Source organism: Podarcis erhardii (genome assembly GCF_964252035.2).
Source record: "Podarcis erhardii genome assembly, chromosome: 4".
NCBI classification, from domain to species: Eukaryota; Metazoa; Chordata; class Lepidosauria; order Squamata; family Lacertidae; genus Podarcis; species Podarcis erhardii.
In genome coordinates this window covers 82955686-82962323 of record NC_138508.1, presented here as the reverse complement: position 1 = coordinate 82962323, position 6638 = coordinate 82955686, and the positions used below count along the sequence as shown (strand labels likewise).

Sequence of the window (6638 nt, the reverse complement as noted above, 5' to 3'; positions counted from 1 at the left end):
TCCTTTCCAATTCCTGAAGAATTTACTGCCTCTGTCTCCTGTTTCCTGTGCTCACGGTGGTGAATGGTTGCTGGCTTTCACAAGATGGCTGCCCTGTTGTTAAGTTCTTCCTGTTGTGGTTGGCCAGAGGTGGTTTCAGGGTGGTGCAACTGGTTCAGCCACATTGGGTGCCATTTTGCAGGCAGCATCACAACAATGCTGTAGAATGGAGCACAAGAGGTGGATCACCAAATTTTAGCATCGCAAGGGGCGCCACTGAAATCTGAGAGCCCAGAGTCTGCCACTAGGTAGGTTTTTCTGAAAATAAGTTGTCACTCTTCCCATAGCACTGGAGAATAGTGTGACTCCCAGTTTATACTCATCCTTCAAATGTAATGCCCGATTCTGCAATCCTAAGCATGCTCACCAGAGGCTGTACAATGGTTTTCAACCAGTGTGCCATGGCACCCTGGGGTGTCTTAACTAATGTTCAGGGGTGCTACGGGCAACACTGGCTTCTGTCCCTCTGTCCTTCCCTCCCTCTTCTGACGCCTTCTTGCATCTCTGCCTCCCCAGGGCTTCCACAGCTGTTTGTTGCAGCAGCCCTGGCTGCAAGCTCCCCAGGTAAATGGTGCCTCTGGGGCTGGCCAGGGGGTGCTTCCCAGACCCCTGTGAGGCAATGTGAGGAGGCACCTCTCTTAGCAGCAGCAGGAGGAGCTCAGAGACCAGGGGTGGCAGCTGCCCAGAGGACTGCCAAGGAGAGAGGAGAGAGGAGGTTGAGGGAACACTCCACAAGAGTGTTTGAAAAAGGCAAGCCGCATAGGATCTCGGCCTTTTCCCGGAGGATACTGCTGCCAAGATGGTGGAAGTGGAGCAGAAGAAGAAGAGTACTTTCCGGAAGTTCACCTATCAGGGTGTTGCCTGGACCAGCTCCTTGACATGTCCTACGAGCAGCTGATGCAGCTGTACAGTGCCGGCAGCTCAACTGTGGCCTGCGCCGCAAACAGCACTCCCTCCTCAAGCGGCTTTCCAAGGCCAAGAAAGAGTCCCTGCCCATGGAGAAGCCTGAGGTGGTCAAGACCCACTTGTGAAACATGATTATCCTTCCAGAAATGGTGGGCATTTGGTTGGTGTGTACAATGGGAAGACCTTCAACCAGGTGGAAATCAAGCCTGAAATGATTGGCCACTATTTGGGAGAGTTCTCCATCACTTACAAGCCCGTTAAGCACGGCTGACCTGAAATTGGGGCCACCCACTCCTCTCGGTTCATTCCTTTGAAGTAAGAGGATTTGGGAAGAGTTGTGTCTCATGTAAATAAAAGGGTTTCCCAACAAACAAACAAACAAAAGAGTGTTTGAAAAAGGAGGATAGGCTGCTATTCTGCAGGCAAGGGGTGACATAACTGGGCTCCTGAACCCCACAGGGGTCCTGCAAAAAGAATGTAGTTGGTCAAGAGAGCTGTGGACTCAAAAAGGTTGAAAAACTCTGGTTTAGTGGTTAGAATGTCCGACTAGGGCCTGGAAGACCAGGGTTGAATTCCACACTCAGCTATGAAGGTCACTGTGTGACCTTGGGCCAGTTAGTGCATCTAATCTAACCTTCTTTGCTGAGTTGTTGTGAGGATTAATTGAGGAAGGAGAAGACCATGTACACCACCTCATGCTCCTTGGAGAAAAATGTAGTGAAATAAATGCTGTGAATAAATAAAACCTGGAAATGGACCGGGAAAACAATGACTCTTCACATGTCATTAGTTTTATCCTGAGGGATAAATTGCATCTACATATATACATACATAATTTTATTTGCATGTCGCTTTTCCACAGTTCAAACCATGTTCAAGGTGGCTTACAACATGAACAAAATATACAATGACAACATGGCAAAAGTAGTCATAAGCAATAAATAAAACATTTAAAAATACACAACCAAACTGAACAATTTTCACATAAATCACACGATCTGAAATAAAGATACAAAAAAACCAACAGCAGCACTCACCCACAACATGCCTTTCCCTAGACAACACCCCAGCCCAAAATCTACATTATGATGATTCAGTGTGGCTTTCCATCACGTATAAGACTGTAAAACAGACATGCTGCATGGTGAATTCCAACTCTTCCCCAGACTGTAGGCAGATTTCCTATCTGTGTGGGGAAATGTTGTGTAGGAAGAGAAACTCTTAGATACCCCTGACCTCAACCCACAAAAGGGGGAGAGCTGGCTCAAACAGACCAAAGATAAATGAAAGAAGTGCTCTGTAAATGCACAGAGAAACTCTCCTCTCTAACCAGGCAAGCTGTTTCTTTTCATTTCCATTTTCCAATTCACAATATGGATTAATAGCTTGATAATTACTGATATAGCCCTATACCTCTGGTAGGGCTCCAGCCTCATCAGTATGTTCATGCTGGACTCATAAGTCAGAGATCAAAACGTTCAACCTTGTTGAAAGATGGCAAAAGCAAGACTGTCTTCATATTAACATGGGGACCTTCTTTCTGCCATTGTGAACATTCAGGTATCTGAAGTCCAAGACAGTGGACATGTAAAGGGTCATTTTGTGTATTACATGAATCTTCTACAAAAAAACCCCACGCTTTTCTATAACTTTAAATTTCAGGGAGACAGAAGTGAAACTTGTCTCTCTGTCTACAGCAGTCTTTTCCAAGTTGGAACTATCCAGATACTTGGAAGTACAACTCCCATGGTGCATAACCATTGGTCATGCCAGCCAGGGCTGATAGAAGTTGTTGTCCAAGAAATCTGGATAGAACCAGATTGGGAAAGGGTAGTGAATACTAGATGGACCAGTGGGTTTGACTTGATTGAAGGCAGCTTCCTATGTTTCAAACTCAACTTACATCAGGAACCAGAGTACAAATTGAATAGAAATCTGAGCACAGATATCACCCACATTCTGGGGGATGTTTTCAGTGGAATACAATGTTCAGATGGGCATTGGGAGATGCATCAAACTTATTTCCATGATTCCCATTTTAGTATGCAGATCTCCTTAGCGGTGTAGGGTTGAGGAAACATGGGGATGTTGGGGACAGGACAGTCCTTCTTCCTCACAAACACATAAAAAATTATTGCAGGTCCGTATCCACTTCATGCCGTTCTTATGCTGGAAAAGAGGGTTAACAAATCAAACAGATGGGATTTAATAGAGCAGAACAATTAAATAAGCAACTCAACGATGGTGTTGTTGGGAGGGGGGATGAAGTTTTATCTCAAAGCAAATTCTCAAGAAAACAAGTCTAAAGCCAAAGAAAATCACATCAAGCGATTTACCAAGGATGATTACTGTTACACAGCAGCACAGGGAGACACAAAAGGCTTTGCCCCATCATTAACTCTTCCTGTTCAGCAGCACTAATCATGAGAGAGTCACGGACAGAAGCCCGATTGATCGAAGGCAGATCTCTTGGAAAGTTCATAAGGAACAGAAAAGGGGAAGGGGGGTGTCTTTATCAATAATCTTTCTCTTCAAAGCCTGAGAAACAAATGAAATGCAAATTTAACAAATTAGCCATGTGATTAACACACAGTAGGATCACTTTGGGCACTTAGCTTTGCTGCTTGCCAAGATGTAATCCTACTGAGAATTACTGCTAGGACTCATAAAAGATAATTCCCTCCCCCCTCACTCTAGAATCTAAAGCCAGGCTCTTTGCTCTGCTGTTTAAAAGTAAATCTGTGCTTCAAACATGAAGGCACAGATTAAAGCACCTTGCTAGAGACCATAAAACAGGGGAAAGTGGGCAACGCTTTCCTGGAACTGATCATGGGCTTGTGCTCTGCTTGACATCACTTTAATGACATGCCTCTTTGAAAACTTCTCAGGTTCTGCTTTTGGCTTGCCTTCTTTAGAAAAGGATATCCCTTGGCCAATTTGATGCGATTGTATTTGTTTCTCTCACTGCGCGATCAGAATCCCAAGGCCCCTGTTTCTTTTTCTCCCCAGTCTCCAGAGTTAAACATGAAATCTATTCCTGCAGATTTCACACCAAAATTTTGCTTTCTGCATGAAACTTTGGGGTGTTCCAGGCATAGTGTGTGTTTTTGTGTGTGTGTGTGAACCTACCTTAAATTTTAAGTGTCCCCTTAACAATGCACACTGAAAGATATAGGTGTGTTCGCAAACACATGAATCATACAGTGTTACTATATATATATATATATATATATATATATATATATATATATATCTCCTGCCATTCCCTCAAGGAATTCAACCGCTTCCATCTGTGGAACTGGCAGTTCCCCATCATGCTGGGGCCGCCCTTGCATTTCTGTGCAGTCACACAAAAGAATAGTATTAAAAATAAAAAAGTTTCCCTTGCAGGTAGCATAGGCATAGCCAAAATTTTTGTTAGGGGCAGGGGGCAGCCAAAATTGTTGACTTTTTTTTTAAGGAAAAAATGTACTTTGAGTACTTTCAATGCTTTTCAGTAATATTTGGGCAGCTCTCTTGTTTTTGACACCTGCTCACTGCTTTCTTTGTTTAGGCACGCCAACCCAGACATGTACATTTATCGTGCACGTTCCATTTTCCAAAGGGCTGATTTTTATCTCTCTTTTAATATTGTCCTTATGTCTGCCGTTCGCTGGTTTCATCGGCAACTCCTTGCAGATCATTTCATATCATATTGATTTATGCAACTGTTCAGGGGGTGTTTTCTTTTTTTAGTTCGTCAGCAGCATATAAATAAATAACAGACCCTCCAAGTTTCCCAAGTTTCCACTGACAGTGACAGATTTACAGGAGCCGTCCCAGTTTCTGGTTTTATCCTGGAATGTCCCACTTTTCCTTAGGGGAAATATTGAAGGATAGGGCAGGATGTCCCTATTTTCATCAGAGAAATGATTGAGGGTATGGAGTTATCCTAGAGTTGCCATATTTCAAAAAGTTGTTGAGCTTCTTTGGCAAAGTTGTTGAGCTGTTTTGTTGTATTCTTGCCAAAGTTTTTTCAGTTTTTTGATGTTTTAGCCAAAGGTGGTTTTTTACAAAATCTCAAAAAAGGTTTTGAGCAATTTCAAATAACATTCACCAGAATCTACACTACCGACATGGGCTGCCAAATGGACGGATTTTCCTGGAAATTTAAGCAATTTCCTCCCAATACTGCTTACGAGGCCCGAATACCAGCTGTGTCCAGGAAATTCTAGACAGTGCTTTTTTTCTGAGGGGACACAGGAATACACATACCCCTAAACATTTTGTGAATCTAAGTTTGGCTTCATTGAGGGGCAGTATTGCAATAGGAGTAGTAAAATGAGAGTACCCCTAAAACGTTTTTTTAGGGGGGGGAAAGCGCTGTCTAATATAGCAACCCTAAGATCCTGAAGGCAGCAATGTATAGGGGAGGTTTTTTAAAAAATGTTTTTAATGTTTTATTATGTTTTATATGTGTTGGAAGCTGGGGTAACCGTCAGATAGGTGGGCTATAAGTAATAAAATTGCTGCTGTTATGGAATAGGTCGCCCATATTTTCATTGGAGAAATATTGGAGGATATGTAATAAAGCCGTGCAAGCGCCTCTCAGATATGGATCAAGGAGCCCTGCATTCCGGCTCTTGCCTCGCGGCTCCTCCTGAACAGAAGGGGCTGCCTCAGAATGGGCGAGCCCCGAAGGCGGACGTGTCTTCTCCCGCATCCACCCCAGCCCGGCCCGCCTCTCCTCCCCACGGAGCAAACCGCCTGCATCTCCCGCAAATCGTGCCAGAGAACGCCGCTTCTTTATCGGGAGTGGCTGAGGAAGATGCTTCGCCACTCCCGGCTGAGTCAAAGGGGCTTTCTTCCCCCGAAGCTCGTTGCAGGGCGGAGAGACTGGCTTCCCTTTCGTAACTTGCAGCCTTGGGGTTTCCCTTTCTTTCTTTCTTTCTTTCGCGTGCGCGCGCGCACAGTCCGCCCACCGGGCTTGGAGGAGCCCGGACTTCCCTAGAAGGGAATACCATTTGCTGGCCTCCACCTTTCCTTTCTCAAGATGCATCTGCAAGTCATTCTGAGCAACTTGGAGGAAGGTGGGGGTGGAGGTGTATTGAGCAAAAAGAAAAAGTCACGGTTTGCATCTGCTCAAGAGCATGTTGCTCGTTTTAAATGCATTCGTTTCTTTGGATTTAAAACCATTATTATTATTATTATTATTATTAATTATTATTATTAATATTATTAATAATTCAATCCTAAACTGAAGACCCATATTATTAGATCCGCACTTCTGAAGCCCACCCCATATAGCTGTGTTAACTGATCTTTTAATCTTTTAATCTTTCTTATAAATTTTTAGACCCATTATCTATCCTTAATTAAGTACTCTACGTATATGTTTAAATCTACGTTTGGTTCTAGCTCCTATTTATTTAATAATTATTCGCCTGGATTCATACTGTCATACTATCTATGTATATGTTTTGTTTATGCTGGTCTATGACCATAATAAAGTACTTGACTTGACTATTAATAATTGAGTTTATATACCACCCTATACCCAGAGGTCTCGGGGCGGTTCACAGAAAAGATCACAACATATATAATCAGAATAAAAACAACAACTCTATAACACACACCCACACCCCAAAAGAGCCATGTTTTAAAAGGGTAAAGGTAAAGGGACCCCTGACCATTAGGTCCAGTCGTGACCGACT

The 6638-nt window shown here is 43.4% G+C and overlaps 1 pseudogene across 1 annotated transcript; it reads left to right on the top strand.

Moving 5' to 3' along the window:
• The first annotated feature begins 832 nt into the window (after positions 1 to 832).
• Positions 833 to 1308, top strand: LOC309340413 (small ribosomal subunit protein uS19 pseudogene; annotated as a pseudogene). The gene has a single exon. The product of its transcript is annotated as a small ribosomal subunit protein uS19 pseudogene (transcript).
• The last annotated feature ends 5330 nt before the right edge of the window (positions 1309 to 6638 follow it).